Source organism: Lipotes vexillifer, unplaced genomic scaffold (assembly GCF_000442215.2).
Source record: "Lipotes vexillifer unplaced genomic scaffold, Lipotes_vexillifer_v1.1 scaffold1011, whole genome shotgun sequence".
NCBI lineage: Eukaryota > Metazoa > Chordata > Mammalia > Artiodactyla > Lipotidae > Lipotes > Lipotes vexillifer.
Genome location: NW_006787698.1, coordinates 3,563,213 through 3,575,686, shown reverse-complemented (window position 1 = coordinate 3,575,686; position 12,474 = coordinate 3,563,213). Strand labels below are relative to the sequence as shown.

General features: G+C 44.7%; 1 pseudogene; it reads left to right on the top strand.

The window, feature by feature from the left end:
• Positions 1 to 320: 320 nt before the first annotated feature.
• Positions 321 to 855, top strand: LOC103082511 (60S ribosomal protein L14 pseudogene; annotated as a pseudogene).
• The last annotated feature ends 11,619 nt before the right edge of the window (positions 856 to 12,474 follow it).

Here is a 12,474-nt window from a genome sequence, read left to right as displayed (position 1 = left end):
GTGTGTGTGTGTGTGTATGTTGACTAGAAGAAAATCATCTCTGGGGTGTGTGTGTGTGCGTGTGTGTGTGTGTGTGTGTGTGTGTGTGTGTGTGTGTGTGTGTGTATGTTGACTAGAAGAAAATCATCTCTGGGGACTTCCCTGGTGGTCCAGTGGTTAGGATTCTGTGCTTCCACTTCAGGAGGCACAGGTTCAATCCCTGGTCATGGAAGTAGGATCCCGAAAGCCTGGCAAAAAAGCGCGGCCAAAAAACCCAAAACAAACAAACAAACAAAACAAAAATATGGGGTGGTCTTTCCTTTTCACCGAGTGCCGCCAATATGGTGTTTTAGGGCTTCGTGGAGGTTGGCCAGGTGGCCTACGTCTCCTTTGGGCCTCATGCCGGGAGGCTGGTCGCGATTGTAGATGTTATTGATCAGAACAGGGCTTTGGTGGATGGACCTTGCACTCAAGTAAGGAGACAGGCTATGCCTTTCAAATGCATACAGCTCACTGACTTCACCCTCAAGTTCCCACACAGTGCCTGGGAAGCCTGGGAGAAGGCAGATATCAATGCAAAGTGGGCAGCCACAAGGTGGGCCAAGAAGATCGAAGCCAGAGAAAAGAAAGCCAGGATGACAGATTTTGATCGTTATAAAGTCACAAAGCCAAGGAAAATGAGGAACAGACTAATCAAGCTTGAAGTTAAGAAACTTCAAAAGGCAGCTCCCCTGAAGACTTCTCCTAAGAAAGCACTTGTTGCTAAGGAGGCAGCTACGGCAGCTGCTGCAAAGGTTCCAGCAAAAAAAGATGACCGCTACGGGTAAGAAGGCTCCAGCCCAGAAGTTTCCTGCCCGGAGAGCTGTAGGAGCATAAGAGGCTGTTATAAACAGAATAAAGGTTCTTTTTGAAAAAAAAAAAAAAATGAGGGGTGGAATAGGGAGGGGAGGAGGGAGATGCAAGAGGGAGGAGCTATGGGGATATATGTATATGTAGAGCTGATTCACTTTGTTATACAGCAGAAACTAACACATCATTGTAAAGCAATTATACTCCAATAAAGATGTTAAAAAAAAAAAGACAAAGGAAAAACTGAAAAAAACCCCCCCAGAACCCTGAAAACAATCTCTGATCCAAAAGCCTCCTGACCCCTAGTTATGAGCAGGGCCATCAGAGCTGAACCTTGGAGGGCAAGAGTGTGTCGGGGCAGTCAGGCTGTCAGGCAGAGGACAGTGGGTGCAAAGACTTGGAGGTTTGAAGCAGCATGTTCTGAGATGCTCGTTAATGGTGCAAGGAGCAGAGAGGGCAGGTAGATATGGGACTGCAAAAGTAGCAGAGCTGGCGCCAAGAAAGTCCTTAAAGGCTTGGATCTAGTCTCGGGAGCAATAGGGAGTCATGGAAGGGTTTAAAGCAGGGAGGGACATGGTCTTATAAGTGTGTCCTAGGAACTCCCCTGGCTGCTGTCTGGAGGACGGGCTGGGGAAGAGGGGAGAGGTAGGGGCAGTCACCCAGTACAAAGTTGATAAGACCTGAATAGGGCAGAGGGGTGGAAGGAAGGAGGGGATTTTTAACTTTTAGAACTTTTTATTCAAATATAGCACACATGCCAAAAAGAAATGCACAGGTCACAAATGTACGTTGCAAAGTTTTCACAACATGAACGTGTTTGTATAGCACCCGGATCGAGGACAGAACATCACCAGCCCTCTGCAGCCTCTGCTGTGTCTTCTTCTGTCACTCCCTCTGCCCATTGCACCCCCCACCCCTAGGGTAACCCCTAACTTGACTTTGAATAGCGTAGAATCACTTTGCTTGTCATTTGGACTTTTTTTTTTTTGAGGTTGGGTGTCCAATTTTATTTATTAAAAATTTTTTATATTGGAGTATAGTTGAATTACAATGTTGTGTTAGTTTCAGGTGTACGGCACAGTGAATCAGTTATACATACACATATATCCACTCTTTTTTTAGATTCTTTTCCCATAGAGGCTGGACTTTATGGCTTCTTTCGGGCAGCACTGGGTTGGTGAGTTTTCTCTCCCTTGTTCTGGGTGATAATTCTTTTTTTTTTTTTTTTTTGCGGTACGCGGGGCTCTCCCCGTTGTGGCCTCTCCCGTTGTGGAGCACAGGCTCCGGACGCGCAGGCTCAGCGGCCATGGCTCACGGGCCTAGCCGCTCCGCGGCATGTGGGATCTTCCCGGACCGGGGCACGAACCCGCATCCCCTGCATCGGCAGGCGGACTCTCAACCACTGCACCACCAGGGAAGCCCTGGGTGATAATTCTTGTTCATTGTAGAGTCTCTCAACCACTACTGATACTTGAGTCTGAATGCTTCTTGGTGTGTCCCATGCATTGTAGGATGTTGAGCAGTATCCCTGGCTTCTACACACGGGATGACTGTAACACGTGCGCCTCCCCCCAAGTTCTGACTACCAAAAATGTCTCTTATTCTCGTAGGTTTTTCAGTGAAGGTAAGTCCACATTTCCTTTGACTTTATTCCTAGAAGCCATAGGGTAGATGTTGATTCAGCTTTGTGGATCCTGCCAAACAGTTTTCCAAAGTGGTTGTGTCGTTTTACTCTCCTACCAGCAGTGCAGAAGCGTCACTTGGTATGGTCTTTCTCACGTTAGCCATTCTAGTAGGTGTCATGACATTTTGGTTTTAACTGGCGTTTCCCTGATGACTCATGGTGTCAAGCATCTTTTTATTTATTGGCCATTTGGAGATTACCTTTTGTGAAACGCCCATTTTTCCTATGACATTTCTGCCTTTTTCTTGTTGATTTGTAAGAGCTCTTTATATATGCTAGACATATAGTGGCATCAGGGCCATCTTCACTCTAGTCCCTCTGGTCCCTTTGGACACCTCCATCACACTGATGTGCCTGGCTGCATTGATCATCAGGTTACATTCTACTCTGGATCTACAGTGACATGATCTCTCTGACCACTGTGAGGGAGACACACTTGAAAGACACAAGTACCTAGAATAAAATCACTGCACTCCCAGCAGGGACGACCACTTCCATAATGTGTATTTACTTCCCCAGACAGAGATGTATCTGGAAACAACACACATGTGTGTTTAATTTATATAAATAGTATCACACTGTACTATCATCACACAACTTATTTTTTGTTTTCACTCAGGAGTATTTTCTTTTAATTTTTAATTAATTAATTAATTAATTAGGCTGTGTTGTGTCTTTGTTGTGCGTGCAGGCTTTCTCTAGTTGTGGCGAGCGGGGGTTACTCTTCGTTGCAGTGTGCGGGCTTCTCATTGCAGTGGCTTCTCTTGTTGCAGAGCACAGGCTCTAGGCATGTGGGCTTCAGTAGTTGCGGCACGCAGGCTCAGTAGTCATGGAGCATGGGCTTAGTTGCTCCACAGCATGTGGGATCTTCCTGGACCAGGGCTCAAACCCAAGTCCCCTGCATTGGCAGGTGGATTCTTAACCACTGTGCCACCAGGGAAGTCTCTCAGCAGTATCTTTTTGAGATCCACTTATGTAGCAACAGAGATGAGAGGAGATATTTTTCCCTTTTCACTTGTGCATAATATTCCATCACAGGACTATTTTCCTTTCCATTTCTCTACTCCCCCACAGATGGACATTCTAGTGGCTTCTAACTTTTCACTCTTATGAACTTCAACAAAGTCCTTATAGCTGGTTCCTTGGTACTTCTCAGAAAGTTATTTCCTTTTAAAACCCACTCTCCAATTTTCCTGCTGCCTCCACAAGAAATGGTTCAATTGATTGGCCATTTGGAGATGAACTTTTGTGAGGGGCCCATTTCCCCCTTGGGGTTTCTGCTTTTTTCTTGTTGATTTGTAGGAGCTCTTTATATATGCTGGACCATGGGTCCTTTGTCAGCTATATTTCTGGGGCAGATATTTTGGAAGAAGTTTTGGGAGGCATTCAGGAGGTAAGGTCAACAGATCTAGGTGACCAATTGGAGGAAGGGAGAGGAAGGAGTAGAGAAAGATGTACCAATTTCTGGCTAAGTGTCAGGGTGACTGAGGGGGTCATTGCTGAGGTGGAATCATGGGAAGAGCCACAGGTGAATAAGGTGCTGGTGGATCTGAAGAGTCACTAGATTTTGACTTGGGGTCCCATGGACAAAGTGGGGCTCCAAAAGGAAGGGCCCCTGGGTGGGCTTCAGACCTCAGAAATCATTTGCAAGATATTCAGCTTTGTGCATTTTTCTGAGAATCTCTAGCTTGGAGCAGGTCCAGACATAACACCTTGATTCAGAGCCCCAAACACAACAGGGTCTTATGGTCCAACTGAGGACAGCTGAGGATCTGGCAACAGGATTTTCTTTATTTGTATTAAAATTTTTTTACTTATTGTGAAGCAGAATTGACTTTTTCCTTTGTTATGTAGCTCTGTGCATATTAACATGTGTATAACCATCACCACAGTCAGGATATAGAACAATTCCATCACTTGACAAAATTCCCTTGCACTGCTCCCTTTTTTAAAAAGTTAATTAATTAATTAATTTTTGGCTGCATTGGGTCTTTGTTGCTACACACGGGTTTTCTCTAGTTGTGGCAAGCCGGGGCCACTCTTCATTGCGGTGTGCAGGCTTCTCATTGCAGTGGCTTCTCTTGTGGAGCGTGGGCTCTATGCGTACAGGCTTCAGTAGTTGTGAGTCAAGTGCTCTAGAGGCAGACTCAGTAGTGGCACACAGGCTCAGTTGCTCTGTGGCATGTGGGATCTTCCCAGACCAGTGCTCAAACCCACGTCCCCTGCATTAGCAGGCAGATTCTTAGCCACTGCACCACCAGGGAAGTCCTGCACTGCCCACTCTGTAACCTCACCCTTCCTCCTCCCCTGTTTCCCTGGCAACCTCTGATCTGTTCTCTGGCACTAGAGTTTAGTCTTTCTGAGACTGTTGTATAAATGGAATCACACAGTGTGTAGCTTTTCGAGACTGGTATAAGGGTGACAGGATTTTATTTTATTTTATTTATACATATTTTATTGAAGCATAATTGATTTACAATGTCATGTTAGTTTCAGGTGTACAGCAAAGTGATTCAGTTATACATATATATACACATGTATATTCCTTTTCAGATTCTTTTCCCTTATAGTTTATTACAAGTTACTGAATATGGTTTCCAGGATTTTACTTATTTATTTATTTATTTTTGGCTGCGTTGGGTCTTCCTTGCTGCCCGGGCTTTCTTTAGTTGCGGTGAGCGGGGGCTGCTCTTCGTTGCGGTGCGCAGGCTTCTCATTGCGGCGGCTTCTCTTGTTGCGGAGCATGGGCTCTAGGCGCACAGGCTTCAGTGGTTGTGTCTCGCGGGCTCTAGAGCGCAGGCTCAGTAGTTGTGGTGCACGGGTCTAGTTGCTCCGAGGCATGTGGGATCTTCCCCGAGCAGGGCTCGAACCTGTGTCCCCTGCATTGGCAGGTGGATTACTTAACCACTGCACCACCAGGGAAGCCCCGTAGGATTTTATTTTTTTTAATAGACTTTATTTATAAGGGCAATCGTAGGTTCACAGCAAAACTGAGTAGGAAGTACAGGTGTTCCCATATACTCCCTGTACCCAGCCCCACACGACCAGCCTCCTCCACTACCAACACGGCACTCAGAAAGTGCCTTTGTTACAATCCATGAACCTACGCTGACACATCATAACAATCCCAAGTCCCTAGTTGACTTTAGGGTTCACTCTTGGTATTGTTCATTCTATGGGTACAAATGTATAATGACATGCACCCACTATTATAGCATCATACAGAGTCGTTCCACTGTCCTAAAAATCCCCTGCACTCCTTACCCCTCAACCTCTGATAACCACTGATCTTTTCACTCTTTCTATAGTTTTGCCTTTTCCACGTCATAGAGTTAGAATCGTGCAGAATGTAGCCTTTTCAGATTGGCTTCTTTTACATTTAAGGTTCCTCCATGTCTTGTCTTTTTCTTCCCATGGTATGTCTTTTCTTTAATTTTTTCAACAATGTTTTGCAGTTTTCAGAATGTAAGTTTTGCACCTCTTTTGTTAAATTTACTCCTAAATATTTTATTTTTTCCATTATATTGAAAATAGAATTAGTTTAAAAATGTCTTTCTCCTATAAATATAATTAATCCTTCCATGTCTTTTCATAGCTTGGTAGTTCATTTCTTTTTCATGATGAACAATATTTCTTTGTCTGGATATATCACAGTTTATTTATCCACTCACCTACTGAAGGACATCTTGGTTGCTTCTGCATTTTGGCAATTATGAATAAAACTGCAAACATCTGTGTGCAGGTTTTGTGTGGACAGAGCTTTCAACTCACTTGGGTAAATATCAAGGATGGTGACTGTTGGATCATATAGTAAGGGTATGTTTAGTTTTATAAAAACCTGCCAAACCATCTTCCAAAGTGGCTGGACCATTTTGCCTTCCCACCAGCCCTGAGTGAGAATTCCTGTTGCTTCACATGGATTGGGATTATTTCTTTTCTTTTTGGCCGTGCTGTTCGGCACGTGGGATCTTAGTTCCCCGACCAGGGATCCAACCCGTGCCGCCTTGCAGTGGAAGCACAGTCTTAACCACTGGACCACCAGGAAAGTCCTGGCAATGGGATATTTAATCACAGAAAAATCTAGAAAAAAATATTGGGTTCCACCTGCATGCATCGTTTTTTCTTAGAATACTGTATGAAAACACTTTCCATATCATTAAAAAAAATTTGTGTCATTAGAATAATCTTTCCATATACTTAAAAGCATTAAACATATTTTTAATGACTGCCTAGCCAATTTGATCACGTTATTATATTGCAGTTTACTTAACTGTGCACTGTAAGCTTTGTGCTAAGTGAATATTAAAATAACGCTACCAGGGGGTGAGGAGGGGTGGATTGGGAGTTTGGGATTAGCAGATGCAAACTAATACATACAGAATGGATAAACAACAAGATTCTACTGTATAGCACAGGGAACTACATTCAATATCCTGTGATAAACCGTAATGGAAAAGAATATGAAAAAGAATATATATTTATATATATATATATATATATATCTGAATCACTTGGCTGTATAGCACAAATTAACACAACATTGTAAATCAACTGTATTTCAATAAAATAAATTTAAAAAAAAACGTTACCATGAGTATGGTTATGTGTAAATATTTGCCTACTTCTCGTATTTCTTCAGGATGAATTCTCAGAAGTGGAAATACTGGCTTGAAAAACACAAACACTTTATGATTCTTGGTTCATGTTGCCAAATGCTCTCCAGAAGGCTGTCATTTATACTGAAAGCTGCAAGCCAAAGCAATATTCTGCAATTTTTTAAAAAAAGTCACGGGGGCTTCCCTGGTGGCGCAGTGGTTGAGAGTCCACCTGCTGATGCAGGGGACGCGGGTTCGTGCCCTGGTCCGGGAGGATCCCACGTGCCGCGGAGTGGCTGGGCCCGTGAGCCATGGCCGCTGAGCCTGTGCGTCCGGAGCCTGTGCTCCACAACGGGAGAGGCCACAGCAGTGAGAGGCCCGCATACTGCAAAAAAAAAAAAAAAAAAAAAAGTCATGGTTTAAACAGACAAAAAGATGTTGCATTTTTAATCAGCAATGAGTATCTTTGAGAATTCCCAAAGTTGACTGTCTTTTCCCTAGTGTATCAGCACTGCTGGTTGGCTTATTTCACCAGGATACTTGTGATTTCTCTGTTCATCTTCTGCATCTCTTGGTTGGACGGTTCATCAAAATCGATTCATATAAGCTCTTTACATTTTATTTTATTTTTTAATATGTTTGGTTATATACTAGATATTTTTTTCTTTTCTTTATTTATTTGGCTGTGTTGGGTCTTAGTTGCAGCATGCAGGATCTTCGTTGCAGCATGCGGGATCTTTCGTTGTGGCACGGTCTCTTCTTTGTGGCGTGTGGGCTTCTCTCTAGTTGTGGCGTGCAGGCTCAGTAGTTGTGGCGCACAGGCTCCAGAGCACACAGGCTCAGTAGTTGCAGCGTGGGGGCTTAGTTGCCCTGTGGCATGTGGGATCTTAGTTCCCTGACCAGGGATCAAACCCGTGTCCCCTGCACTGGAAGGCAAATCCTCTCTTCATTTTTTATAAATGTATTTATTTATTTAATTTTGGCTGTGTTGGGTCTTCATTGCTGCACACGGGCTTTCTCTAGTTGCAGTGAGCAGGGGCTACTCTTTGTTGCGGTGCACGGGCTTCTCATTGCAGCGGCTTCTCTTGTTGCGGAGCACAGTCTCTAGGCACGTGCGCTTCAGTAGCTGTGGCACGCGGACTCAGTAGTTGTGGCACACGGGCTTAGTTGCTTTGAGGCATGTGGGATCTTTCCGGACCAGGGATCGAACCCGTGTCCCCTGCATTGGCAGGCACATTCTTAACCACTGCGCCACCAGGGAAGTCCCTGGAAGGCAAATTCTTAACTACTGGACCAGCTGGGAAGTCCCAAGCTCTTTACATTTTGAAAAGAGATAACCCAGTACATTCCTTTCCCATTTCTCCCACTACTCTTAAGCTTAGAAAGAGATTTGAAACCTCAGAGATTTGAAATCCATTTACTTTTATTTCCTTACGTGTTTTTTTAGTCCCATGAAAAAGTGTAGTTCGATTTTTAGATATTTAACTCTTCAGATCACTTTGTATTCATTAGCAATTGTTGTGTAACAAATTATCCCAAAACATAGTGCTGAAAGCAGCAATAAATATTTCTTATCTTTCCAATTTTCTGTGGATCAGGAGTCTGGGAGTTTCCTGATCCAGTTTGGCTTGGAGGGTCTGGCGAGGGGGTTCTCCGGAGGTTGTAATCAGAGATGTCATCATCTAAAAGCTTGACTGGATTCACTTTGAAGGTGGCTCACTCATGTGACTGGAGAGTTGGTGCTGGCTGTTGGTGGGACGCCTCAGCTCCTCACCACCTGGACCTCTCCACAAGGCTGCTTGAACATCCTCACAACATGGCAGCTGGCTTCCACCAGATCAAGCAATCCAAAAGACCAGGGTTGGTCACATGACAGCCTGCAGGTCAAATCTGGCCCACTGCCTGTTTTTATACATAAACTTCCATTATTGGCACAAATGATTGTTTGCTTAAATGTTGTCTATGACTGCTTTTACAACAGCAAGGCCAGTCGTTGCAACAAAGATTGCATGGCCCTTGGTATACAAAATACTTACTATCTAGCTCTTTACAGAAGAAACCCTGCCAACCCCTACAAAAGACCAAGGTGGAAGCTGCAATGCCATTTATGACCTAGCCATATATGACTGTCCTACAGAATTCCACTGGTCGCACAGATCATCCCACCTCTGCTTTAATATGGGGGGAACTTGAATACCAGGAGGTGAGGGTCACAGGGGGCCTATCTTAGAGGCTGACTGCCACACCCCTGAAATTTGTTTGCAGTTATTTTTGCAAAGATGCTGGGCTGCCTGCCTGCAATTCATTTTTCCTTCTTAATTCCTAAAGAACATTGATTTTGTCTGGGACAACAGTATGCTCAGTTTAAAATGCAAATGTCCTTAGATTCCCTTGGAGCTTGAAGTGGTCATGTGACCCGTGTGTGACCAATGAGATGGAAGTGGACATTGACGGTAAGCTTCTGAAAAGCTATTGTTTTCCTTATTAGAAGGGAAAACCCTGACATTTCTACATTTTTTGCACACAATGCTCCTCTTTCTTTTTTCTTTTTTTTTTTAAAATTTATTTATTTATTTATTGGCTGTGTTGGGTCTTTGTTGCGGTACGCGGGCTTCTCATTGTGGTGGCTTCCCTTGTTGCGGAGCACGGTCTCCAGGAGCATGGGCTTCAGCAGTTGTGGCTTGCGGGCTCCAGAGCACAGGCCCAGTAGCTGTGGCACATGGGCTCAGTTGCTCCGCGGCGTGTGGGATCTTCCCAGACGTGGGATTGAACCCGTGTCCCCTGCATTGGCAGGCGGATTCTTAACTACTGCACCACCAGGGAGGTCCCAATGCTCCTCTTTTTTGCTGTCTGGGATGTAGTCACAATGTCTGGAAGTGTAGCAGCCATCTTGAGACCATGAGGACAAAAGCCACATGGTTAGGGAATGGTGATGCAAAAAGATGGAAAGAGCCTAAGTCCCAGCAGGCATCATGGGGCCTCCCCACCAATTCTAGGCTTTTTAATTCTAGACTTCATGTTACATGAAGAATAGCAAGTCTCCTCCTCCTTCCATTTTTTTTGTTTGTTTTTTATCACACTGAGCGGCTTGTGGGATCCTAGTTCCCCAACTAGGGATCAAACCCGGGCCCCCTGCACTGGAAGTGCAGAGTCCTAACCACTGGACCACGAGGGAATTCTCCCTTCCTTCCCTGTTTTAGTCGCCATTAGGTAGTTTTTTTTTGTTTTTTGGTCAAACAAAGTCAAACGCAATCCCAAAGTGATTCTGCTGTAATATGAGGTTAGGGTCTTTTTTTTCCCTCCCCGATAGGTAACGAATTGTCGTATCACCATATACTGATCTGTGATACCACCCTCATTATGCAAAAATCACACAGACACACATACACGAACCCACACAAGACTTTTTGGTCCATGGATTCTGTCTCCAATCTTATCACTAGAACGATGTTGTTTTAATTATTCTGGCTTTATGATGTGTTTTCATATCCACTAAGACCTCCTTCCTCCTCTTGATTTAACTTCAATTCAATTATCTTCATCCCTTTATTCTCTGTGACCTTTCGAGTTGGTTTGTCAATCCCCCAACCTCTCCTCACAAGATCTTAAATCAGAGTCTGTATTTAAGGACAGCTTTTTCTTTTCTTTCTTTTTTTTTTTTTTTTTTTTTTTTTTTTTTTTTTGCCATACTGCATGGTTTGTGGGATCTTAGTTCCCCGACCAGGGATGGAGCGTGAAAGCACAAAGTCCTAACCATGGACCGCCAGGGAATTCCCAAGGACAGCTTTTTATGTTTGGTGCAGGTAAGCTGTTGCCTTCTATCACTGGTTTTATTCTCTAGATTAGTTTTGGGGTCTGCAGTGGATCATGCCAGACCCTGTGCCAAGGGCTACTCACCACTATCTTGTTTAATTTACCCAGTCCTCGATGGAAGTAGGTGCTATGATTTTGCCCATTTTACAGATGAGGAAATTGAGGCTCAGAAGGGCTCCCTAAGTTGGCCAGTGTTATGAAGCTAGTAAAGGGGCTAAGGACACCATTCAAACTTGGACACCCAACTCCGAGGGCTGTTTTAACTCCTACATGGTCTGGCCTCCTCTTCGGCATGTCAGTATCCCAGAAAGGGACCATTCTCGCCTGGAGTCAACTCAAGGGGTGGCAAACAACCTCAGACAGTTACAGGAGGATGCCAAACTCCCAGAGAGAGGAGCCCAAGAGCCTTGCTGCCCCCTTCCCTCCACCCTTACATCTCCGGCTTCCCAGGGAGACTGAGACAGATTGGGCAGTTGCCAACGCCCCCAGACAGCTGCCAAAAGGAATCCAGAACTTTCCTGGGCAGAAGGAAATATCAGATCCCACAGGGCAGGCAGGTACCTGTTATGCGAGGGGGCAATTGCCAGAGTGCCACTCCTGCAGAGGCCCCAGTGTAAGATGGATTCACCCAAGTTTGGACTCCCACTTCCCGTGACCTCTAACCACCAATGTTTCTACAGTCCCCTCATTTCTCTGTCCTTGTTGTCCTCACGACAGCTTTGCCCAAGACCCTGAACAGGAAGCAGTGAACACATTCATTTACTGAATCAACCGATGTTAATTGAGAAGCTATGATGTGCAAGGGACTGTGCCGGTGATTCATCAGTGAACAAGATTGACCAAGTCCCTCCTCCCTGGAGTTGACAGTCTGGTGGACCTTGATGGCTCTTTTCTCTGAGCGTCATGGAGACCAACAGGCGTCCTCTCCCCACCCCCACCCCGCCCCGGAAACTTTTTCCAACAGTGTGTCTGCCACCACCATCCTCTGTCAGTTTGGCTGGATCATCTCATCAATCCATCCATCAGTGGGAACACCTGTCAGGACTTGGCATCCCCCCACCCCGAGGCTGTGACTGTTGGCAGGTTGGTCGGCTGATTGCCCGCCCGGTCTGGTTCTATGCCCAGCCAGGGGTCCCCCAAGGAGCAGAGTCCCTGGTATCATCTAGTTCTCAGTCACCTGGTGGCTTTTCAGGACTGACTCATCCTTGAGGCACTGTGCCCGGGGCCCACGATATTTTTAGGGGCCCATGAAAATGTTTTAAATTTAATTTTTTTAAGATCAGAAGAAAAAAATATCATGAATAGGTAGTAATGAATCCAGCCTGGATTGCATTCATTTTTTAAAAATTAAAAAAAATTTTTTTTAATTTTTATTTATTTTATTTAACAAACTTTTTTTTTGGCTGTGCCATGCGGCATGCAGGGTCTTAGTTCCCTGACCAGGGATCGAACCCGGGTTCTGACAATGAAAGCGCTGAGTCCTAACCACTGGACCACCAAGGAATTCCCTACATTCATTTTTATACCAGTGCAGTTTTAAATATAATTACTATT